Raw genomic sequence first — 26,933 nt, 5'->3', positions numbered from 1 at the left:
CGGTCCGGGGGAGAACCGGATTCCGGTACCGTCGCGTCACGTCCTAAGCTCGCGTTGCTGCTCGCTCCTCGCTGATTCGGACGCGGGCAACGTCGACGGTGCTCCGTTTCGAGAATCATTCGAGAGTCATTCGAAACGGAGCAAACGCCGCTCCAACAGTTCCGAGATTATGCGGATTTGGCCACTAGAGAGATGGTAACGGGAACCGGGACCCGGTTTCTGGATACCCTCTGTCGCGCGGTTTCGTTCGTCCTTTGATAGATTGTCGCCTTCGCAGCTGTATTCGTTTGATTCATCTTACTATTAACCCTGTGCCGCCCGGTGGCACCACGTCGGTGTCGCGTATAAGGAAAAATGTTACGAATAGGGGAACGTAGTAAATACGTCTGTTATAATAATGAAACTTATGTTTGTTTACACGTACCATCGAAATCCCGCGTACGCCAGGTGACAGGGGTACGAGATATTGAGGTTTTTGTGTTTTATCGAAATGTATCACGATGTAGAAAGTGTTTCTATCACAAGCGTGGAGGTCGGTGTGTCAACACCGTTGCTTGATACCCAGGAAATAGGTAGCAACGTTTAGTTTTTGAATACATGGCTTTTAGACACTTCAGTTGGCGATCAACGTGTCAGTCGTACGTTGGAACGCGAAGATGTTTGTTTTACATTGAAAGTAGCATCGATCCACGTGCGATGGGTAGCATTGATTTCCATTGGATTGATCGAAAAATCTTCGTTGCAAACCTCACTCATAATTAATCGATGTAAAGGGTTAACCCTTCATGGGACGAGAGGGACTTAGGTAAATCCACGGTGTCACGTGAACTTCTGACATAGAGTGTAGGATTCCCGTGTACCCTCGTGTAACACGACAGTTGAGCACCTAAAAGTCAGCGTTTATGCGAATTTGATGAAGGACGTTAAACAATTGCAGTATGTCGATCTTGATGCAATCTTGGGTATGATATAGAACCTGATGAGATATTTAACGGGTACACTTTCTTTTTACTTAAGTGATCGATGATCATGAGGGTTGAAAGGGTGAGAACAGCTTAAGATATTGCGAGATTGATTGACATTCTTCAAACCTCAATATCAAGTGTTGCTTTCACCCTTTTCGCACAAGTGAACGGTGAAGTAGAAGAATACGTGTGAAATTTTTGCTCGAACATCGCATCGTGTGAACGGTGCGCAAAAATCGGCGTATGTACATCGAAAAACTGCGTTACCTTGTGTTTACGGTTGTGAGAGGACGTGTTAGGTAAGCAACGTAGTGCAACCATTATCTGACGTTAATGTAAGTTTAATATGCTACGGGAGTACACATTTATTAAAATTACATTAGCGTTAAGTAATGTGTGCTAATTATTGTCTTCATCAGTGCCGGGTACCATTCAACGGGACAGTTTTATTTATCGCAATGTAACTATTCGTTTTTCGTTCTTCCTGCTTGAACAGTATCATCATCCCAATGTTACGCTTTCCTTGAGAAATCTATTACTATCTTCATTCGCAATGGCAGCGTCGACAACTTTGCTTTCTACATAGTGTTAGTCGAAATTATTTAAAATATCGATTTATCGTGTGATTAGCTGCGAAATGTTGTTCATCTTTGAACCATATGGAGTTTCGCCCTGTTTATAGGTCAATGAATATTCCGAGCAAGATAACGGCATCGGAACTTTATCATTCGACCGCGACGGAACAACAAATTTCACTGTTGATTATACCTTCGTCTAAACTGGAGTTCGCGTTGTTCTCCGTTGTTTAATTATACTGTGAAAGGATTAAGGGCTCCGGTTGATCTCGCGCGTTCGAAGTTCCCTTCGATGCACTGCGGTGGCGAAGTTCCTCGAAATCGTGGTTAAAAAGAAGCATATTCCCGTTTCGCGGTACATCTATAATCAATGCAATCATCTCGTTCGTTGCAACGTTTGATATTCAACTACCGAGTAATTAGAGCGACTTATAATTTCTCGTACAATTTGGAAGAATACTTCTCTTTTGTGAGTGTAAGAACCAGCGTTGTTCCATTTGCGCAAATATTTATTTTACAATTTCTGACAGCAGGATTTTTATCTTTTCGATAATACACAACGTAATCTAGTATTTTTGTTGAATTTGAGGACCGTTTTAAAACTTTTATCGATAACAGAAGTTCACGTGTGCATTCTTTATGCATTGCTAAGCAGAAATTTACGTATGGAGCAAGATAAAGAGACAATTATTCCTTTTTTTCGTATTGGTGCTCGAAGAATACGAAATAAGTTAAGATTGCAAATGCCCGCGATAACTTACGATCAGTCGAACTATCTGGTTTCTGTTTCCTTATGAGTAAAAATTGCAAAAGTCCGTTTATTGATATAACAACTGACTCATACTTTATTGCTAAATCAATGTATTCAATATGATTTATCAAAAAAATCATCTCTATCATTTACGGGCGAAATTGATATTTTTAATTTGTAATTTTCAATCTTCAATTTTGTCCACGATTCGCAGGGAAAATTCCTCCGATACACTTTCAAATTCTCACCGAAGCGTCCACTCTTCTCGCGACAACTTCTCTAAGGAACTGAACTCCGAATTGGATCAGCTGATCGGTCGAGAAAGTATCGACTAGACTATAGCTAGAAGCGCGGTCGTTGCGCGAGAAAGTTCGGCGGTCGTCAGGTAAAACGGGTGGGCCCATCCCTGGTCATCCTTGAGGCTTGTTCATTCTCTCTCATTAAAAAGAAACGTAATATCAACTTATTCAATCGAATTGTGTTATTATCATTGTATGTTCGAAATGTTTACAAATAATCATCGTTTAATCGAGTGAATCATAGTAATTGCATTATCTCCGAATGTCTTTTTCTTTTATTACATTCCAACGATCAAATAGCAAAAATAATTGCTCGGATCTTAATCCTTCGCATTTCGAAGTTCTTTACTAGAAACACAAAACCTCTTCTGAACAACAAATAGAAAGAATGTTTCTTGAAATTAACTTAATTCACACATAAATTAACGACCAAACCTATTTTACTTCAATACTTCCAATGGTAATATAATGTTAAACATTAAACTTCATATCTCTACTGTACCAAATCAAGTCATGACTAACAGGCACCTCCCAGATTCAAAGAGTTAACACGAAACCAAAGTAACACAGTAAGCAACAGTAATAACAGTATAAACACTATAATAATACGACAACATCGATTGCATTGACCACTAACAATCTACTCCGACAGCATACAGCATAGTTTCATGCCACATTGTCAAATAGCAAATTAGTATTGAAAATGAGATGACAAAAGATGAAAGCCAACCAATTAGACCCGCATTCCTTTCGGGGCTTTCTTAGCGAGCAACTTGGAGTACCTATGTCAATGACACAAATATATAGAAAAACGTGCCCTGCACATCCAGACGTTTTTGTCCGAGACTTCCCAATGACGCACACCGATAGCCTCGTTGCATCACATATACTATATAGTTTTAAAACGTATCAATCCATGCAGAATCATTAACACATCGCCCACGGTGGTCACCGATAACCGAAGCGTTCATATCACCTGAAAACAATTACAACCAGAAACCTGAAGTCGCATCAAAATATTAAGTCCTATAGTTAGCTAAACACCAGTGTAACTTAAGAACTACCAAACCATTAATAACTACTTCAAACACCATTTGCTTTTGTCACGATACTATAATCAAGGTAATACGAAACGCTCTAAATTCTCGTGGCGAACAACATGGTAACAAACTTACCACGCGTGTCCGCCTGAAACAAGAGAAACAGAATTCGCGAAAAACTCGTGCAAACATTCGGAAGACCGGCGAATTTCTGAATCATCAGCGCAAGAGGTTAAAGCAGCAATCGTTCCGAGCCACGAGGATACGTCGAAATCTGCGCGATTCCTGTCGAAAAGCGAGCGTCTCGCGTCTGACCATCGACGAGACGAGTCCCGTTGCTTCTGGCTCGTCGATGGAACGCCCACGGAAACGCGAATACGTTTTTTTCCCCTTTCGGCCGGCTTTCGCGTGGTTTCCACGCGAGAGGGAAGAGCAGAGGCGCTGATAAAGAGAAAGAGGGTGGAGAGAGGGGACCGGGTGGTCCCGCGGCCAGACGTTTATCGCGTCTTCCGTCGCCGGAACCGGTACTCCGCCGTCCCGGTGAAATCCCTCGGCTCTTCCACCGCCATCACCGAGCCGCCGCTACCCTCCGCGCCCCCAACCCCGTTGGAACCAGCCGCCCGACATCTTTTTACGAATCCCGTCACGCGCCTCCGACGGACAGGCTAGCATTTGTATTCGTTGCGCAAGGTCTGGTCGTGCCCCTACCCCCCTAGGTGTGCGCGTCCTGGTGTGCTCTTCAAACCGTAGAAATTTCTTCGACGTATCTCGACGCGGCGTGACGCGCGACGTTATCGGCGCGCGATCGTCGCCGGGACGCCGATAAACGGCGAGCGAGCGAGCGAGCGAGCTGGCGAGTCGAGGGGAGAGAGACGTTTGCATTGCAGACGTAGCGCGGCCATTAGCGGAAATACAGATACCAAACGGTCCGAGCGCGACCGAGCCCGTGAATCGGGAATGCATATTTCGGGCAGGCAGATTTGTCGGGCCGTCAATTCGCGATGATTGCGCGGGACGCTGTGGGATAGGGATCAGGATTGGAAATGGGATGGTGACGTTTCAGACGACGATTCGTGGTTTCTGTTGAGGTTTCTTGGAGATTCGATGATTCTTCTGATTTTGGGTTTGGAGAGTGAAAAAATGCAGGCTGTTGACTGTATGGATGGTAACTATGTCTGTTTCGGAGGAGAATTGATGGATTGTCGACTGAGAATCGTCCGCCAGCTGTAACGTTGATTATGGCGTTCGTCCATTTTCTATGGGAATTGACGGATCGTCGAGTGGGAATCTTTCGCAGGTTGTAACGGTTTCGCATACGATTCTTAGTAGATGAGATTTTATAGAAATGGAATGTGATAGCAACAATGTTTTAGTTGTACGTTGACTGTAGAGGGAAGGGGAGGAAATGAGAAAGAAAGTGAAGAAGTCATGAGGCAACGTATAGTGAGAAGGAAAAGGGAATCTTACGATTTGGTTAATAATGTTTTAAATTCTAGGGATTCATCGTTTCAACAGTAGTTTTAACTGATATGACGAATGACATCTTTTAAAGATTTAACTTGAAATTATTCTCTCGGTTTTATCGTTTTTCCTCAATTGATTTGTCGATGCCGCCTATAATGATTATGAAATTAATTATATCAAGTACACGATTCGTAACAGTATTGAAGGCGCTTGGGGCTCGTGGCGTCGTCCGTGATCTTGGAAAACGGAAAATAAACTTTAATCGTCTTCGACGATCTTGAAGCCGCTTCGACAGCCCCCGATTTATGCAGACGGTTACGAAAGTCTGCGCGCACCTGTTTAATTTTAAGTATTTGAAACGGGAAGGCGATGGTTTTAAATAAAATCAGATGAACTCGATAAGAATAATGAAACTGAAATTTGACAGGTGAATGGAAACGTTTGCGACAAGATACATATGAGCGTTGCTTACAACTATTTATACAGTCATGCTAATCTTGCTAGTCATGCTAGTATTCGGAAAAATAATAAAAAGCGGCAGCAGCGTGCTTTATGATTTTTAGTTATCGTCGCACGCGTTAACATTAACTATTCATAATTTAAGCCTAACGAGCGATCAGATACGTTTAAACCGTATTGTTCTTGCAAAAGATGACTCATGCACGGCATAAGAACGTCCAATTGGAGAGGTCTAACATACCGACGAAACAAATTTTCTCACTAAAGTTACGTTACAGATTTTTTTAAATAAAACATAATTTCTTCACCAGAATTTTAGGTGGAACAATAGAATACCGTTATCTAAAGTTTACCCAAAACTCAACCATACAACACACAACGTCTCTATCAGCAATAATATGTTATCTTAATGCATTATCAGCTGTAATATTCCAGGAACGAAAATGTATCTTGCCATTAAGGAAAACGTGCACGATTTGCAAAAGATACGAACGTCACGGAAAGAAATCTGTTTCATCGTAATGGTATTTCCGAAAACTGAATCACTAAACTGACAGATGTCTATGCATTCACATCGAACGCAATCTGAGAAACGCCATAAAATATTGCATATACAATTCTCATTAGCAGACGAAGTTAATTCACACTTATTTTTACGTGTGAATTCCACTAATTTATACCTATCGTTACTTACAAGTTTCACCAACTTATATTTGTTCCTACTAATAGGTTTCACCAATTCATGCCTATTGTTACTTGCAAGTTCCGCGAAGCGTTTACTTTACAAAAAGCCTACAGTCCAATGATTACCGTGCACGCTCCGATCAAAACAGTTTTTTTCTTTTATAAAATTCATCCGCGCGATCCGAGTCTCTGTATTGAACACAGCGCGAAGAAGGTCGATCGCGCCAGCCGATTTCCGTACCCGATCATCCGCGGGACCGAGAAACGGAGACGATAAGTGTATTCGACGCGGCCCTCTCGAGAACCGGAGCCAAACCGCGAGAAGTTTCGAGCAGACGCGAGGGCGCCAATAGGTCAAGGCTACATAACGCTTCGACGACTATATCCCTCGGCTATCTCTCTGCCCGGCCCGATCTCCGAATTCGCGGAATCAACTTGTCGCGCGGCGCCGCAGGATTTCTGCGCGGTTACGCTTGCCCCTATCCTCAGGAGCGCCGAATAATCGAACCGAACATCGGAAAAACTGGTTCGGGTTAAGAATTTCAACGTCCGCAAGTATTTTTCGGAAAAATTTTCATTCGGTAAACTGGAGACGAATTCCACCGACGTCGTCTCGTGTTGAATATCAAAATTCGATGTCCCAGAAGTTTCTGACTTTCGCTTGATATAACCACGAGGAAACGTAAAGAATTAAAAGAATCTCTAAGACGATATCTCCTTTCACGAATTATAGGGATTTTATTAAAAGCCTATCTTTTTTTGGATTTCATTAAAATTTTGTGGAATATTTGGAGTGGTTATACATGGAACACACTGTGTATATGTGTAAAAAGTGAGACTGACATGTATCAAGTGTACGTGATGACTCCGAGAATCTAGTAGACAAACTAAATGACTGAAAAGTCTTACAAATAAACTGAAGAACCACCATAAATCCTTCAAAAAACGTACGAGAAACTACTCGTCCCCGTTTCATCTATACCGATATGAAATTTAAGTTATACCCTACGTTACAAATCTGGGCTTTATCGCAAAACTGCCTAGCCACGAGTTTCTTAACCAACACGACTGGCCAAAGACAATTCAGTGGACACAATCATCGGGCCGACTCGACGCGGTTATAAGGTGGTTCATGTACCACGGAATGACATTTGGAGGTAACAAAATTCGCGACGAACCTACAAAAAGCCAGAAAAATCGCTGGGCTAAAATAAGAACCGGAACGAGACGGTAAACGATTCGGTCGTAACAGATCCGAGAATCGGGGGAGAGAGGAAACGTGAGAAAAGAGCGCGAGGGCGGCCACGCGTCACAGATAAATCGTGCCCGCCGATAAATCGACCTTATCAATAAGATCGAGGCTCGCGGCTCGCCCTACTCCTCCCTCCTTCTTTTCTGCACTCTCTCTTTCTCTCTTTTTCTCTCTCCCTCCCTTTGCCCCTCGCCGCGCACCCCATCCGTCGGAGATTCCACCGATCCGCAGTCGGTCGGTCGGCCCCGCCGAAGTTATTCATATATTCCATAAGTTCGGAATACATGAATAGCGTACAAGACGCAGGTATCCGCGAATCGTCCCTCGATAAAGCCGTATTCTTCGCGGAGCGCGGCAATTTGGGACCGTTTAAGGTTCCTCCGACGTCAAACGACAAGCCTAACCGATCGTCCGCGGAAAGCTATCGAGCCACGCGCAAATTTCTCGAGCGGATCCTTTTCGCTCGCGCTGCAAGACGGTTACGGCTGTCCGACCGATTAAAAGGCGCTAGTTAACCCTAGACCACGACGTCGGTCTATGACCGACGTTCTCACGATGCCAGCGCGAAAATGATGAGCTAGAGACTGGGGACTAAGAACTCGGTGGAGCTTGCGATGCCGATGCTTTTGAGATATTAGGACATCTGTTAAATAAAGGATCGAGGAAAGGATAAAGGATTGGAGATAATGAATATGAAAGAAGAGGATTAAAGATTAACTTTGGCACGTTAATGTTAACGTTATCGATAAGTTGTTCTTCTGTGGATTAGATAAAAGTTTGGTACCATTTTCTTGGATTAGAAAGGGCAAAGCACAGATTTCTTGTGGCGAATCAAATTTGAGTACTTGCGGATCTGTGAATAATACATGACGTAGAGTTCCAAGGTAGATTTTCTAGCTTGGCGTCGTATGAAGTGATTTCCGTGAATTATTCGCTGCCGAGCCGTAATTTTGACGACAGTATCGTAATCTAAGGAGAAAATTAAACGAGCGGTCCGAAATATTTGGCTGTTCTCGCGGGACGTTCCAAGCGGAACGAGAATTGGGCGGAAGAACGCGTGAAACTGTGACGGGAAACGGCGAAAGGACGACCTGGGAAATGGGGGTGCGTTTAAAATGTCTGTAAGTGGTTCGAAGTTGGCGGCGGCACGAAATGGCCGAGTATCGTTAACTCTGGGCCGTGATAATTCTGGTTCGTTCGCCAGAAATCGTGCTGCCTCCGCGTGGTATCGGGCGACCGTGTTAAGATCCTGCGATCAGACCAATTACTCGGCGGTCGGTTCCGTTTTGAATATGCTCGTTCGGACACACGTGGATGACACGATTATTTGCCCAGACGCGCGAGAAATGTATGTTTACATTGTCATAAGTGTACCGAAATTCGTTAGGACACTAAATAATTAAGATTTTCAGTCTACTGGGACACGTTTGCAGGTCTTTATTAGAAAGATTGCAGTGTAGAGAAGAAAAGAAAAGAAGCAATATATTGTGTAGTCTTTACTTCGAAAGAAGGTGAAATTTTTGTTGATTCTGGTATTGTTAATATTGCTGAGAAGCTGACATAAAATATTTGTTGTGAAATGATGTACCAGTAACGCGTCGGTAGGAATTTAGTTGGGGTCTGTCTTCTTGCAAAGAGGAATTTTGAGATGCATTTAAGGGTGCACTCCGCAATTCTGTGACAGCTTCCAATGAAAGATAGAAGTATTAAGGAAAGAGTAAACACATCGATGCGTGTCATTTCATGAAATTGGCTCTTCACAAATATAAAGCGTCTTATAACGCTTTTCGACCCCGCTAAGTGAGTATTGGACGCCTTTAGGCGATGTTTGCAGTCAAAGGGCTAACCTTTAGAGTATGGAGCGGTACGTAGCTGAGAGGTCCATATGGTTGATGCTTACTTAGAGGATTACATACAGCCAGGACAAGGGAAAGTACACCGACAATTTCCTTTTTATTAAAAATCTGGTATAAACACGCTGATCCATGCACTGTTATTTAAGAATTTTGCAAACTTTATGCAAAAACCAAGCGACTTAAATATACAGAACTGAGATCTGTTTGAAATTTATACTCCAAACTAATAACGATAAGGTCAAACTGCTTTCCACGAACACAATATCGTGATTTCTCTCAAAAAACTGAAGAAACTCCGAAACCATCGCGAAATTACGCGATATTTAATTGAGAATAGGGAATTGCGTGCAGCATCGATCGATGCATTAACCCTTTCCTTACTGAAAGCGACTACAGTCACCCAACGTTGATCGCTCGCAGTACGCTGAAGGTAACTACAGGCAGCCATAGTGATCCGTCGTTGAAATTTCCTACGTACAGCACTGCCATTAAACAATTTGTGCAAGCTGATTACTGTGACACGCAGATTTTTCATATTCCCACATCAACCGAATACAACTCGAATAAGGAATCAACAATTTGCACGACGCTACGTTGTGGCTCAGACTAAGTTAAGAACTTTACGATACCACTGAAAAGAGCAAGCGACCATCGCCTAAAATCCGAACAGCGCCACTCCTGAACCCGCTTGCATCTTAAGATGTGGCCCTCGAACTTCTACAACTTCCCCAAATCGTTCGAAACTCGCAGCGGAAATTTTCCAAACATTCGCTACAAAGAAACTTAGCATTCGATTGTAACTTTTTCCGTTAAATCTCGAATAATACCAAACTCGAACAACTAAGAACACGTTCATCACGACTTAGGGGTCCTCTGATATTCATTCGCAGACCTCTAACCGCTTTCAGTCACGAATCCTCGTCAAGAAGAAGATTCTAGCCCCGAGTTCTCAACTGGACCAGCCGATCCGCGCAGACAGGATGCAGCTCGTTCACGGGTTTCCCGGCGCGAACTGTGCCACGCATCTCGGCGCGTCCGAGCCGCGGAAAAAGCCGCGACACGTTCCCCGTGTTCTCTTTTCATTTTTCGAACGAATTGGCCGCGTGCACGTCGCCGAACAGATTGTTTCGCGCGGCGGGATCGACGGGGAAGCGAAAAACGAGAAAAGCGAAAAAAGCAGCGAGAGGCATCGCGCGAGCGGCGAGTCTTTCAGACTCAACGCGCGTAAATCGCGCACCGAGTCGCGCGAGCTGCTTCGCAGCGTCTTTTTTTCGCTTCCCATCGCATCATCACGCTTTCCTCCATTCCTGTATCTTTGCATCCTTCTTCTACGCCCCGAAATTCTCTTCCCGTGTCACGTTTCTCCTGTATCTTCCCACTTTTAATCCTTTTCTGACTCCTCCCTCCCAACTACCGCTGCCATTTTTATTTTTCTTCAACGCCTCCTGCCACTTTCTTTCCACTTTTTCGCTTTTCATTCGCTTCTCGCGTTAGCGTCATCCTCCATCTTCCAATATCAATAGCTATATCATTCCTTCCTCCGATTCCTTTCTCTCAACTTCCATTTTCTCTTTTCCTCCGTCATCTCCGCACTCTCTTTCAACTTTTCCCTTTTGCCTCTTCCCTCTCCCTTTCATTTGTCGCGTTGGTTTCCTTCCCATCTTCCACTCTCAATCTCTTTATCACTCCTTCCTCCAACTCCTTTCTCTCAACTATCATTTTCTCCGTTTCCCCGTCATCCACGCCGTTCTCTTCCCACTTCTCCTCTCTCTCACGCTCGTCACTCCTTTCTTTCGTTTCGTCGCGTTCTTCCCGACACGCCGCGCGCCGCGTCTCGTGCCGCGCTTCCCTTTCCCTTTCGCCCGCCTCTTCGTCCCGCTCGGTTATCTCCGTCCCGGTGTTTTTATTTTAGCCCGAAGCGAATGTCGAGGTGGAAACGGTGAGTCGGACGAACGAACGGACGGACGGACGGACGGACGGACGGACGTACCGAACGACCGACCGACCGACCGACCGACCGACCGACCGAGGAACCAACCGACCGACGGACGGACGTACTGTACGTACCGCACACTGTACGTTCGAACGTACGTAGCACGAGGTGGGGGGGGGGGCGGGAGGAGAAGTAACGGAGCTGAAGGAGCGAGAAAGAGGAACCATGGAATAAACGCGCGGGAGAAGGAAAAGTAGGAAGGTGATGTGAAAGACAGGGCGTCGGCGGGGTGGCGCGGGAGGTTGGGCGGCTGGGTGGATGGTGGCAGAGGGGCGGGAGAGGTGAGGCGGAGGTGGAGAACGAGAGAGGAGCAGGAGGAGGAGTAGGAGGATAGAACACAAACGGCCGCGCGCACGAAGAGAGCTCGTCGAACGGGCTGTTCTCCTCCACCCCCTGCCTCTCCCGTCCCCCTCCTCCACCTCCTCCACCGCCTCCTGCCCCGTCCGCCACCCCCTTCGTGCTCCTTCGAGCCTCGCAGACTATGGTTTCGTAACACGCGTCTTTCCCGCTCGCCGCCGCTCACCTTCTCCGTCCCGGTCTCTCTCTTCTCTCCTCCGAGAGCGCAACTCGCCTCCGAGGCACGGAGAAGATGGATACGCGTCTCTTGAAAACCCGTGGATCCTTGCACGTCGGAACAACACGGCGCACGGTTACAGACGGGCAGAGAAGACTTCGCGAGCCGTTCTTCTCTTCCTCCTCGTCGACGTCGCAGAAATTGAGGCGAAATAAGAAAAAAAAAGAGCAAGCACAAAAGGACGATCCTCCTTCGGAGGTGGATCCGCGGGTACCAGGACACGCCGCGAGGATTAGCTTCGTCGATCGCGAAAGAAATGGCGTCATCCTCGCCGCTCGAATCCCGGCGCCGGATAGAAACGGAGCGACGCTTCCGGCCACCGGCGGCGGCGAATATATCGTCGCTCGAATCTTTCGGCCCGACCATATCGAGCCACCGTCGCCGACGACGACCACGGCGACGACGACGACGACGACGGCGACGACGACGGCGACCACGACCACGACGACGACGCTGCTGCGCGGCTCCCGACGAAACACGACCGCTTCTCGCTTGTCCGCTCCGCTTGCTCGCTCGCTGGCTAGCCGCCGCCGCCTTTTTCCGGGCGTTTTCGGTGACTCACGGGGTATATAACGCCCGTATCGTGACGAGAGGAACGCCGCTACGTGACGCAAGACTAGGCCGACTGAGAAACGCGAGATTTTGCGTAAAACAGATTCGGTTAGACGGTTATTCTCCAAGGGAATTGGTTGTTTTTGGCGGTTTCGTTTGGACGTATGTCGTTTGGAGAAGGTTTTGCTAAGTTTTTCTGATGGAGTTTGAGATGGTCTGGTGGATGTAGGGTTTTGGAGGTTGAGGAGAGGATATCTTTTTGGAAGGAGCATTTTGAATGTTGGGATTTGTTTTGAAACACGCTTTTGTTTAGCGTTGTTGGGAATGAGAAGATTGTAGCGCCTATTAGTTTGGTATTAAACTATTACTTCTACGTGCTGGTGGTTACGTTGAAAGCAGAATGTTTCAACTATTGGAGAAGAACTGACGAACGAATTTCGATGTTCCGAGATTAAACGGCCGCCATTTTGTCAGTTTCGAGTGCGTTTCCTGGAAGCGGCAAGGGCGATAGCGACGTTCACATAGATTAAGAATCTGTTTGATGTTTCTGCTGCGGATAAGTGTATGAGTTTAAATCACCATCGCCCGGCGAGGTGTAATTTTTCAAACACTCTTTATTTAACGCGCTATAATTCATTGGAAATATACACTGGCAGGCTTTTTTAAAGATCGTTTCTTTCAGTGCTGGTGTACGATAAGCAATCGAAAAATTCATGTCGCTCGTTAAGAGAAAAACCGTAAGCATCGCCCACCTCCGATGTTACGGGATTTAAAACATCGCGATGACTTAGAAAAAAGTGTTCTTGTCAAACTCGCAGAGGAAAAAATCGATAGTACCGGCGAACACGCGAGTTCTCTTGATACGATTAGTCCCTGAGCAGCGGCGGTGACTGCAATTTCTATGAAACATGTATCGTCGTGTTTCTACGCGACTGTGCGGACTATTACCGCGAACTACTACTGCTACGTATGTGTGACTTTATCAAAAACTGTTTGTTAATTAGTCAAAGACCGGTCAAATCAGAAGTATTGTGTTCAATGAGACACAATAAAGATTGAAGCCAAGTGATAGTTTTTGAATGCCAAGTGATAAGCTATAAGAGAATAGAAATGGTAAAATGATTTCTCACCTTAACTCGCAAGCAACGAATGACAACGACATTTATTAAATCCTCTCAAGTTTTCGTAACAAGTCTCAGTCGCCGTTATAAACCAAGGCCTAACGACGATAATTTGTTCCTTTCATCATCGGGGAACGAAATTTGTCAATTAGAGATGGAAAACCGAGAAACGTGTCTGCGAGTGTGAGTCAGAAGTTGCTCGGTGTGCCGTGCGTATACCGGTTGGACCGTAAATTAAACGAATTCGGCGGTTGGCGAACGTGAAATGAATCGATTCGCTGTTTTACGGAGAAATCCTGTGTCTGAAGCAACGCGACGCGACGCCATGCTCTAGATGGCGGCCGCCTTAAGATCGTTCCGCATTGGCTCGTAATTGTTGTAAAGCCCTGCGCGCTCATAGGTTTTCCTAGTTTATGAGGACGCGTTAACGCAGGAATTCGCGTCGAATGCCGTCCACCAGAGAAACGTATTTTCGGGCAGCGCGAACGAAGAAACTCTCTTAAACTGTTACCGCGCGTTGCCGCGGCGCGGCGGTCGCCGATCACAAAGCAGCTGACGAATTTTTCAAACAATCAAGCGCAACCCGACAATTGGCGGTGAACGGAGAGACAGTTGATAACTTGATAACAACGCGAGATGCAAAATGTAGCGTCGAATAATTGAGAATCGTTATCAGTAACTGGATTGTTGATCAATTATTCTTGCTGATAATCTTGGGTGTTTATGAGACTCGAAATTTATGAATAAAGAAAATACTTTCCAGCAGAAGTAAATGACATGCTTCAATGAAGTATAGTGAAAAGATATTCAACGCGCATTTTTCTTTTTGTATTTACGATTGGACGAAATGGTCCTATAATGGCTACAACATAATTGTCGGGTGGAAAATATAAATACATTCCACGTTTAACCTTTTAACTGCGGCTGTCACAATAGACGACTGTACGAAACTTTCGAGAGATACGGCTGTCGTCAATAAGCGATTTGATGAATTGTGCCCGGAACGGGAGTCGCTTATTGACTTTTACTTATTTTATCGAGATTGCGTCGATGAAACAAGTGCGTAGAGTGTTTATGTTTATGTTTATGTCTTATGTACATAAATCATCACATATAGATAAGAAATTAATGTATCAGCCTTTGCACAACTTTTCTTTTTCCTTTTTTTTTTGTTCTGCGTTTAGACAGACACATTTGTGAATATATATCAGTAGGTAAAGGGTTAATAATGTTCATTGCAAAGGTGACATTAAAAGTTCTCCTTCGTCCGTGTTATTAGCAACGGACCAGCGTTTACGGAAATTTATAAAAATATTTGAGTATTTTCGAATGAATTCTCTATTCAAAAGCACTCGATTTTGTACATTCGAAATTTGTTACAGCGTTCAATGATTTCCGAGATAGTCGAGCAAACACGTTTCTCACTACTAACTTCAAGGGCTATTTTCACCCCTTCGATATAAACGATTGCGGTAATAAAAACAGGAACACCTGTCGAATATTGTTTTGAGCACTGTATCACGCTGAAAGCACAACGAGATTGACGTGCGCTAGTTAGGAGAAATATTAATTGTCCATGTTCAATGGTAAAACAAAAAATTCTCTTAAAATATTTACAAGCCTCGAGTTTCGTCCACAACTAAGATTGTCAGCTGTAGTAATTTGCTCCTTTCTCAATGAGAAATTAAGCGTTTAAACTTCCCTTGCTACCTTTTAATTAACAATGTTCCATGGAAAGAGAATTCTCGTTCGTGTCTAGAGAATTATGTTTTGTGAAAGATTAATAATAACATTGAACCGCTTGTCACATTTTATTCAACAATCAACTGTCTCTTGCCTAATACAATGAAATATAAAAATATATTGCATAATAATAAGAATGGAAAAATGTAATACAGTCGATAAGTCGAATCATTAAGGAAGTCAAAAAAGTAAGTCACAGAATTTTCGTACTTCGAGGTTTCTACAGCTGAACAAACGGGAACTGAGAAACTTAAGGAGTTGCATTCCAGTTATGGTTATAATACTAAAACCATTAAATATTATTATTAATAATTACAATATCGATAAACCAACGATTCGAACATTGTTGCCAAGCATAGGCAGTGGTCCGCGCGAAACACTTTCACGCTTCCAGCGTGAGATACGCGTCACGAACAGGAAAGTTCCCGAACTAGTCGCATAAAAACGTTCTCCTTTTACCTGTGCCAGCCATCGAGACTCGTCTCCTTCAAAGTACTCCACATAAATTGCCGCGAGCTCTTTTGATTTTTTCGTTTGCCGTGTTTCGAGGCATTGCCGAACCGCTCTCGCGAGAAGGGCACGCGTCCTCGCGTGTTAAGTCTCTCGAAACTGCACCTGACCTTCGTTCGAAAGACCGGTCGCGTTTCACGGTTTACCGGAATTCGGGAAACTATGGAAATTCCGCGATTTGTCGCGCGGGGCTGCTGTGCGATGCTCGTTCCCCGTTCGCGCAACATTATCGTTGAAACGTGGCATACGGTGCGCGCTCGTTACTCACGAACGAATACTCCATGTATTATTTATTTGTTTAACCGAACGGATTATCTCCGCGAAACGTGTGCGACGAATACGAGGCGTCGCAGTAACGGACACGCTGGCCGGTGATAACGGAAAATAGACGAACCGATACGGATGACGTGGAAAAATTACGCGGTGAACAAGTTTGAATGTGACAGAGACCATGTTCCTTTTAGTCGAGGAATCCCTTCGAGACAACGGTAGAACTACTAGAGTCGAAGTGATCCATTCCTGATTTCCTCATTTACAATCACTGACAAGGCAACAGCTGTTTCTTAGAGAAACGATTAAAAAACCTGAACTAAAAGTTTTCGTAAAGAAATCTAAGGTCAGTTTGAGAGTAGTTTCACTGTTAAGAACAATAACGGGACGTTCGTGGTGTGCTTGATCGTTGAACTGGTCGCAGAAGTAATGTTACATATGTCTGCTGCTCTAGAACAATGAAAATACAACAGAATCAACCAGAAACCGAAATGACTCGACGTTCATCATTAAATATCCTGACAACATCCTTCACACCCGACCTAACCCACACCTAACTCCCAAAAGCAACCACCAAATCAATAAAGACCAAAAAGCCAAAAAACTCAAACTACCAGCTGACCGCGAACGCCACCTACAAAAGAATCTTCCAAAATGCGAAAACTTCCGATCCTAGCTTAGCTCCTTCGCCAAAAACAGACCACTCAAAGTGTCCATTACCGTGGACGCGCAACCTATGGCTGCCCCTGATTCGCCGGGACGATAAGCGTCTTCCGAGTCTCTAGGTTCACGCTAGAGAAAAGTGGCGAAGGAAAAAAGGGGTCGAGACGGGTATCGTTCAGGTACGAACGGACGAGTTGCTCGGTCGTGGTACCAGCTGTAGGGCCATTTTATTGAGACCCTCGCGGAAGGGCTTATCGCGAACGCCGAAATAACGGCGCGGCACCTCTCGGCGTGGTGGCTGGGGCTCGCCGCGGCTCGCGGCGCCTAGACCGCCGCACCGCCGCCCATACGGATCTCTAGGGAGCTCCGCGATTATTCCGGGCGCAAATTTATTTTTATCAGGCTGTAACGGCCTGTTCTCGCTCAAGAGCCCCGGCGTTGCCGGATTAGAAGTTTTTCCGGCGGGGCTTTCGCAGCCGCGAAACCGTGTTCGCCGCCGGAAGAAAATATTCTCTCCTCGGCTCGTTAAAAAAAGACGCGACCTTCCTTCGCTTTCTCTCTCTCCATCGAGCGCGGCCATTGTCTCTGTCGCTCGCCCCCTCTGTCCGTCCGTCTCTCTCTTTCCCAGCCTTTTTACCGAGCCCCGCCGTGGAAATTTCTCGGGGCGATACGTGTCTTCGGTATTTTCGTTCGACGCCGCGGAGCCGACGGAACCTCGAAAAACGTCTCGCTCCTCCTCCCGTAGGCGCACCGTTTCTCTCTCGTCTTCTCGGCATCGCGTCATCTGGCAACCTTGTTGGCGAACGCGCGCGCTCGCGCGTTTTTCGCGAGATCGCCGCCGCGCGATCTGCCACGGAGGATCATTTTGCGCCGAGTAACGGTCCGTGCAGGACCCCGGGCTTTGGATGCGGGCCTCGTGCCTCTGGTAGGAGCTAATGAAGCTGATCAAATCTGGATTCTTTTGGTGGCCACGCTTTTGTCGGACGTCTCTCGGCTTGAAATAGAGTTGAATATATTTTCGTTTTTGATACTAGGGAGCGCGACGATTTGAGGGGTACTGAATTTTCGGAGTATTATTTGGTAAACTTGTATCTTTGAAGAGCTTGCGTTAATGGTTTAGGGAAGAATCGAGGATTTGTTATTGAGAAATCGATGTTGGAGATACTAGGCTTCGTTTGGGAGGCCCGAATACAGATGTTGGCGAAAGCCCTGGCTGGATGATTCCAACTTGTCCTGCGATTTCAAATCGATGTCTTGTTACCGATATCGTTTCAATTGATGATTTGTTACGTGCCGATGATAAAACTCATCACGAAAAAACGAAAATAAGTTCCATCCAACTCTGGTCTTTTTCGAAATTGTTCATGCGAACGTCTGAATCCTGCACAGAAGTACCCAGTTTGCTAATCAATCACTGAAAAGTTTACGCAAAGCGAGACTCAGTGACGACGTTCCACGGTTAACCCTGTTCCACGGAGATCGCGCGATCTCCTTGAGCGATCGACCCGACGATCGACGGGAAACCCACTCCTCGGTATCACCGGTTGCTCGATACGCCGAGGCTCCTCTTGTTACGTAACCCCATTAACGCGTGCTCGACGCGCGCGCGGCTTGTAAAAATTGGATAACGATCGAGAGGCTCGAGCTCTCCGATCGAGCTGACGCGGGCAACGTTAGCAACATCCGGCAGGCGCTGGATTTTCGATAGGTCAACGGCAGTTTCGAAATTTTCTTCATCGAAGATCGGCGAGTCACGCGCGGCAATGATAGGGCTAACTTCTGCGTTACACGACTCCGCCGAACACTTTTAATAATTAGCCAGACTTCAGTGCCTTTTAATGCCTGGTCTCGCAAATATGGAATTTAAAGATCATATCTTGTTGCAGCGAGTCCGATTACCCACGAAGAGTTCGAATTAAATATAATATTCGTAGATATTATTAATTCTTTGAAAAATATCCAGGTGTCGATTTTTCTCGCATGAATCCTTAACGTTTTACAGCAAAGCTAGACTTTTAGTGAACACTGAATTCCTTTTTATTTCTGGCAAATTATTAACAACAAGAAACTATTATTATTAATAACTGTTATTATTAATTCTTGTTATTATTAATAACAAGAAAATCGAAGATATGCCACTTAAAATTAGAAAAAATAAAAACGTAAAATGAAGTCGTTTGTGCTAACAATCGGTAAAGCAGATTCCTAATTTCGTACCTCACCGGGTTCGAAAAATGCAGCTCCTCTGTAATCATTCTATATTCAACACTCCGATTCTCCACATTAACCCCGCCTCACAAAACAGTAATAATATCACTAAAACCACCAAACAGTAAGAAATCACACATTTCAAGATTTCCATTCCACAGTTACCCAAATCACAAACATACAAATACAAAAACTACTAAATCTACAAATCTCGATAAACATTCCCTCCGAATTCCTACGAAAAACCATCTAACCACCTAATAACCAGATCCTAAACGTTCAAACCAACAAGCGGATCGCATCAGTCGCATAAACCGAACCCGAACCCCGCTCTTCCTTTAAACGACAATTTCAAGAAAGTCCTCCGCCGTGTACCAAAGGGAACCTCATCACTTACCAAACCGTCGATCCCTTCTAACACCGAAGAAAGTCCCAAAACAAGCCCACAAAAGCAAAAAATCACGTCAGCCGTCAATGGGTCGAAAAGGGTGTTAATCTCGGTCAGTCCTCCGATATTTGGCCAATAATGGGGTTATATAACGGAGCCGGGGGATGAGCGTGGCACGGGAGATCCCGCGATACGGTGAATGGAAAGGACGGGAAATTTGAAATTTCACGAGGGGCGCGGAATAATTCTCGGATTTGTGGACGCCGGTGGATGGCGGGCGGGGTTGGCCCGGGGCCGGGGGGTGACCGACGGAATCCTTTCGGCTGTTCCGTTCGAGCGGAGCGGAGACCGCTCGTAAATAGCTGGCCGCCACCGGAGGCGGTCGTAAGGGTTTCCCTTATCTACGTCAGCGTTTCTGCTCGCGCGATTACCTACGGTTTCCTTCGTAGCGTACGGACCTGCCGAGCAGAGTTTCTCTCCTTCCTTCTTTCCTTTTTTCTTCCATCTTCCTGCTCCCTCCCCCTCTGGCCCTTTCCTTTTTTTCCCTTTTCGATAATCGTTCGTACGGAGTTAGGTGCAGCGAGCCCTCCCGCCCGGTGTCGGAGCGACGTTACAGGATATATACGCGCGAGTCGTGTTGGTTCGGCGAGTTTCGGGCTCGGCCGGCCAGCCGGCCGGTCGGTCGGTTCGCCGACGGTTTTCGCTCTTTCGACCTTTTCGTCCCGGTGCAAGGCAACGGAGCGGAGAAGCGAGGCGAGGCGAGGCGAGCCGCAACGTCTGCGAGCAGAGAACACGTTCGTAAACACTGAGCTCACCGTTTCTCCTCGGTCTACTTTGCCCCGGCGCTGCAAGCGATCGTCGATGCTTCTTTTCACGGTTTTGCTTGGAGTTGGAAGGAATGTAATGTAATTGCGCGTTGCCGGGTGATGGTTGCTCTGTAATGCCGCGAAATAAGGTGTAATGGGGATGTGTCCTGTGCTGTATGGGATTCCGAGCGTAGGAGGTTGGAATTCATGGGAAATGTGGGTTTTTAGTGTGACGAGGGTTAATATGCGTTTCGTTTGATTGGGATTTCAGAATGTGTTGTATCATTGGGATTTTTACGAAGAGTTGTTTATAGAAATCACTAAGACGCTAAAGGCCTTTGACGTTGTCAGTTGTTTGGATTGGAGCTAGTTTTGTTCGAGATATTGACCTCGAAATGTGACGTCACATGAGAATTCAACGGAAGAAAGATTGAAAATAGAAGAGAAAAATGAACGACAAAATTTTGTTTGAAAACGTGACTTTAGTTTTTAGTTAATGCTTAACTAGAAACTGTCAGAGGTTTTGCGAGCGCGAGTCGCGATCTCGCAAACGCTCGCCATTGCATGGTGGCGTCGACACAGGTACCGACTCCGGCGAACCCGCTTCAAAGTAGCTAATTGTTATCGGGCGTTAATTGCTTCGGGCTATTGTGAGCCGAAAGCCATCGCCTGTATCAAACGGAAACGAGATTCGCGACCGATACGGACGGCAACCATACGTCCTTTATTGTAAAGGACGGTCCTTGGTATCGACCGCCTGACCTTTTGATTTATTTATTTTCTCCAAATTCGATTCGACCTTTCACGTCTATGTGTTAAGGAAAACTTCGTTTACACGTACCCGTGGAGTACCTAATGTACAGCGATAGAATTTTGATAAAAAAAACTACTGCGAACATGATATTAGTTCGAACAAATGTAGTATCTGCCGAGAACAAGAAGCACTATTGACCTTTCTAATCGTAAACGTATTTCAAATATCGTTTGAATCCTTGTATTTAATGGTGCGCTAAACGGGAAAGATTAGAATAATTATTAGCGGCGTATACAAATTGTTGGAAACTCAATATTTTGTAGCTCAGATAATTAAAGCAGTAAGTAGGAAAAGTTGAATGAAGAAAGTCCTGGATCTGCTATCGATAGTTACTCGTGCATCTCGATTTAGTTGATGTTTTTGCTTTGTTTAAACGAGAAAGTCGAGACACCGTTTCACGCATTGTACCAGAGATCTCCAGAATCGCCACAGCTACTGCCAAAAAGATACGCGACGTTATTGGTGAAGGTGTATCGGAACGTATTGGGTTCATGAGTATAGCGCGAAATTGGTTTGCCAAGTTTCGTTCTGGAGATACCAGTCTTCAAAGTGAAGCGAAGCTAGGACGATCAACAGATACCGATGACGAGACTTTGAAGGTTCCACCGGAACAAAATTCACGTCGAGCGGCCAGAGAAATTAGCAGGTAAAAAAGGGAACATCTCATTTTAGTATTTGTCGACACCTGCGGACGCTGAGAAAAGTCGGCAAGATATTAAAGTCCCTAGGATTTTCAGTAACCTTATTCGAAAATGATAGTGAGCAAATGAAAACATGCAATACCAAAAACATCATTTCCACGTAAACCATGTTACTTTCATGTAGAAACTCGAATATTTTTCATTAGAAATATTCCGCATTATCTGATGACAGATAGAAAATATTTTTCAAAATTAATTTATTATGAAATTATATTAATAATGACACGTAAATTACAGTACGAAACTTACTGATACCAAAGTTTATAATATTGCTGTATCAAATCATGTAGCGGCTTAGAGTCGTTTTTCGAATGGAAAGGCTTAAGGAGTTCGATATATAATTGAGTTTTTCCTCAAAAAGATTTCTAACGATTCTAAAAATCCAAGCTCGCAAAGGGTTAACAAAGAACACCGGTCTATGATATGAGAAACTCAGGAAACGCTGCGCCCGCGACGAAATCCGTTCTCCGGGAATCTGAACGCGCGATGCATACGCGCCAGAGAGGGAAAAAGGGAAGCGAGTCGGAGAAAAAGGAAAAAAGAAGAAAAATAGAAAACGTGGTACACTGGCGTGAAACGAGAAGCGGTATCGAGCATCGTTCGCCGGGGAACGCGGTAACGGACGCTCAATGAGTCATCCTCGATTACAGCGTTCGACAAATTTTAACATCTTTTTTTCCAAGCCACAGGTCGCGCTCATTCTTCGTTTCAGATTATTACTGCCACAGTTCGACACATCTTCGAACTTGGAAATCCGTTTCTCAATTCATAGTTCTCGCTTATTTGTCGATTCAAATTGTTGCTAACAGCGCGTGGCTCATCCTTTAATTCGGAAATTTGTATGTCTCTTTGAAACTCGTTTACAGGAGAACTGAAAACACGAAGAATTCCTAAATTCAAATTCGATACATAAGAATCTATAGAGAAGCGCATGTTCACCGATAAAACTGAAAACACGTGATCCATTATAGCGTGTTCGCGGAACAGGCAAATCGAAACAGAGAACGATGATATGTGAACAAGTATTACATCAGAAGATACGAAAATCCCTGTCTCAAACTTCAAATTCATTTGGAAAAGTCCGAAGCCGTTCAGCGGAGCTATTTCCGAATTTTATTTTCCGAATTTATTTCCGAACGAGCGAGAACTTATTAAAAATGTGCGATTAAAGCTTAAAAATTCATATCTTTCAAATTCAGTCCTATAAAAACCTAATCCATAAAGAAAAGCTATTATCAAATTCAAATTCAACGCCAGAGAACCTATTACCAAGCTCCTGTCTCGCGATAAAATACAAAATACACGTTCCAATCTAATGTTACGGCAAATCACGAGAAAGCTGTGCGAAACATCTCGTCTGAGTGCTTCGAAGAACGTAGTTGCCCTTATTTTTCATTTGAATGATTAGCAGCAACGGACAATACATGTTCAAATTGAAATTTTCCGGTTCCTTTGAAAATCATTTTTAAAAATCGGAGACTATAAAAAGCAAAAGTATTTTCACATTTGAATTCAATGCGAAATACGCGTTCCAGCCGAGCGTTATCAGCGAATCGCGAGAAAGCCGAGCGAAGAAGTTCGCGCGAGCGCTTTGGAGAACGTTTGTGCCGCTCGTTCCCGTGTTTAGACGAGCCGCAGTTTTATCTGCGTGCAAACGCGGCGATAAAATGTGCCGCGGAACGAAGAAGTGTCCGTCGCGCGTTGGCCGATATCGATACGAGTGTTACGGCGAACCGGTTTTTTTCGGTCGGCGGGGACCGGCGCGGGAGGAAGGACGCTCGCCGATCTTTTTCGGATTTCGAAACACGGCGCGAATCGTTCGAGGTGCCAGAAGGTCTTCCCGTGTTTCAGACCCTTTGACTTTAACGCTTCGAATTTGAATTACAAAGTTTGAGCAAAGAGAAAAGGGAAAAGGTGGTACGAAGATGAGAAGCAGTTATTGAGAATCTCGAATTTGAGCTACGACGTTTTTGTAAAGAGGAAATAGAAAATATAGTTAATAGGTGAAAAGGGATTACTGAAAATCTCGAACCTGAGCTACAAAATTTTTGTAAACCAGACATAGAAAAAGTGGTTGAAATGTGAGAAAGGGTTATTGCAAATTTCGAATTCCAGTGATAAAGTTTTTGTAAAGTGGGAATAGAAAAGATGATTCATAGGTGAGAAAGTGTCATTGAAAACGACGACGATTGAGTCATTGATTTCGAGATACTCCGAAAGTTTGAGCAATTTAACTGGAGCGTGTATTAGTACAATTTAATTCCACTTCGTAGTTTTCTACGAGACCTATCGTTCTATCCTCTCCTACGGTTTGCTCCTGCGAATGCATGTAATTACTTACTTTCTTTTACTATTACCCTGCAAGTTAACGATAAGAACAAGAAGCTTTTCCGGTACTCTTAATAAATGTAGTACAACTCTCAGTATAAAGCGATTAAAAAAGAACCTTTTGGATACTGATCCAACTTGTTCCTCTGCCCGTATTATTCTCTTACGAAGGATCTCACTTTTATAGTTATCTTTCCAGCATTTTTTAATCGCGTTACAGAGGTCCTATTGTACAGGGTCCGGGTTTTCCGCGTCGAACGCCGGACTCTGCGAGATGAGCGTCCGCAGCGGTGCGGCGCGCAACGCGTTCTTATTAAGACCGCAATTAGGCCGTATTACCGAATTACGTTACAATTGAGAATAACGAGCGCGCGAGCACGCTGTAATAAATTACAGCGGCTCGCGTAATCATTACCTCGGAGTTTCGTGTAACAGGCTCCCTATCGGTTTACGTTCGACTTTAATTGCGCCGCGGTACGACGCCGCTCCGCTCCGCACCGCTTTTTCCGTACGGATCCGTCTCGCTTCGCCATCGTGTACCGTTGACTCGCGGTCAAACTGTTATAACGATCGGAACAATTAAACGTACTTTTATTAAATGATTATTATGTAGAACCATCGACGTTCGTGATACTCGCCATTGGACGATCGATGTCGCCGACAGCGAATATTGTTTGTTATTGCCCGTGACATTGATATATGGTCTTCTTGTAACATTGCATTCATTGATGATGTAAGGGAGAAAAAGTGAAGCTTGAAAATTGATGAAAATTACGAAGAAGCTGCAATTCGTTATGCTTTTCCATCGGCAAATGCATTTTTGTAACTGGTCTAGGTGTTTCGATATTCTGATGGATTTAAGAATCATGGGTCGAATAAAATGTATTTGTGTGAGAAAAGGTGACAGTGGAACTTGGACATTAGAATTTGAATTGAAACGTATGCATTGATGAACTAAAATTTCGATTGTCAGAACGGTATGTATTGAAAGGCTTAGTTAACACTAAAACTACGGAGCAGTTAAACACACTTTTTGAAACGTCTCTATAGAAACTCCAAGAGTGCGTTTATCGAGACTTCAATTGATTTAAAATTCAGTTTGTGTATTGGTAAATTAATTTCTTTAATAATTTCTCAGAGAAACATCTGTCATCTTTTTAATATTTGCAAAAGGGGGACACCAGGAATGGGTCATTTTGACCTGTCTGGTAGTTTTAGTGTTTAGAAATCTATGGATTCCTGATTACGTAGCGTAGGAGAAGATGGAAAAGGATTCGATGAAGAAGGAGGTTGCTTTCGAAATTAGTGGACGAGTAAGAGCGTTTTTTAGCGATCAGCTATCGGACAGATAAAGACTCGATGGAAAGCGCGAAGAAAGCAGAGTAGGCGGCGCGGCGCTTAATCGTGAATGTTCTATTGTCCGTCCGGGTCAAACGGCTGGTGTACTTACTAGGTAGCAAAGGCCGAAAATAAACTGAGCGGGTCTAAATACAAGCCGGCGCTGCCCTACACTGTTGTGAGCGCAATTAACATCCGCGAACAGCCAGGCGACGACGATTCGTTAGAACATTGTTTTATGTGCACAGCGGTGTTTAGAAAAATAACGAAGCACCTTTCTATTATTTTACACTGTATATTATTATTGTTATCCGACGCGAAAATGTAGGCGGGAAACCTGCAACAATGCTTTTTCACGCGACACTTCGTTTTCAAGATACATAATCGCGTTTGAACATTTGTCGGCCGTGCGTGCTGTTGAATAGGAATCGACTAATGTGTCCGTTCATGACTTTCCATTTCCACTTCTGGTAAATACCGATACGTGCGTGTCGGGCAAACTTCCGTAGCCGATTATCATAGGAAGCGAAGTCTCCTATGACAAAATTTTATTCCATTATTTCGATTTCTACCTCGACTGAAAAATATTTGTCACGAGAAGAAAAATGATATCAATTTCTCCTGGATAATCAATAAAGACATCACTAATTGATTCGAGGTTGATGGACAGCATATGAATCCAAAAGAATTCATTAACACGTAGAACGCCGCAGGATTTCATAGAGCAAAATACACAAAATGGTAAAGATATAATATTAAATGATTCGATTGAATCGCGTTATTATTATTGCGCGCTCATCTTGCTCAATGTTACTGCATTAGGTAGCATTGTTTGTAATATACAAATGTTTTCAAATAATCACCATTTAATTCCATGAACTATTGTAATTCGATTTGGTTGGGGGTCGTCACCGATGACCCCCATGGCGTTGAACGTGTTAAGGGATAATACAACGTCCAGACAATTTCAAAAATAAAGAAAGCAAAGACTCTTCAGATCTGAAAGCGTCCAAAAACAACAGTCTGACCGACTCAAAAGTTATATCTAAGTTCTAAAGTTGAAGCTAATATTACTGAAGCTACTAATGGTAACAGTAATACTACAACTATAGCTACTTATACTAATATTAAAGCTGCTGATACTAATGCCAATACGAATACTAATACTAAGCCAAGCCCATAAACCATTTGCCAATGCACCAAAGTTTTAAAGTTGAAGTTAATACTACTAAAGCTACTGATAATAATATTAATACTACACCTACAGCTTATACTAGTAATGGCACTAATACTAAAGTCACCAATATCGATAATAATACTAACATTGAAGCTATTGATACCAATATTAAAGCTGCTAATATCAATATCAATATGAATACTGATACCAACCCAGGCTCATACGTCATTTGCCAATACACCAAAGTGTCACCGAAGACATCAAAACCGTCGTCTAGTTTCACCGCGTATCGGTACACGTCGTCGAATCATCACGACGCGCGCTTCGCGTGAGCCTCCCTCCGTGCGCGCACGCGATTCTTTCCTAGGTGGAGACGCGCGTCGTCCGAGGTTATCGCATAAT

General features: G+C 44.3%; 2 protein-coding genes across 9 annotated transcripts in view; one reads left to right on the top strand and one right to left on the bottom strand.

The window, feature by feature from the left end:
- Window positions 1–26,933, top strand: part of Tdg (Thymine DNA glycosylase) — a 104,295-nt gene that overhangs the window by 449 nt on the left and 76,913 nt on the right. The window lies entirely within an intron of this gene.
- The window catches only part of Dnmt3 (DNA methyltransferase 3), a 126,492-nt gene that overhangs the window by 34,005 nt on the left and 65,554 nt on the right, over window positions 1–26,933 (bottom strand). The window contains exon 1 of one of the 7 annotated variants that reach the window (XM_076368261.1): window positions 19,799–19,888. The exons of the other annotated variants lie outside the window; for them this stretch is intronic. The gene's annotated coding sequence lies outside the window, so the exon portion shown is untranslated. Of the gene's footprint in view, window positions 1–19,798; window positions 19,889–26,933 lie in introns of those variants that run through there. 7 annotated transcript variants of the gene reach the window in all.

This window comes from Nomia melanderi, chromosome 6, assembly GCF_051020985.1.
Source record: "Nomia melanderi isolate GNS246 chromosome 6, iyNomMela1, whole genome shotgun sequence".
Taxonomy (NCBI): domain Eukaryota; kingdom Metazoa; phylum Arthropoda; class Insecta; order Hymenoptera; family Halictidae; genus Nomia; species Nomia melanderi.
This window is presented reverse-complemented; position numbering and strand designations above follow the sequence as displayed.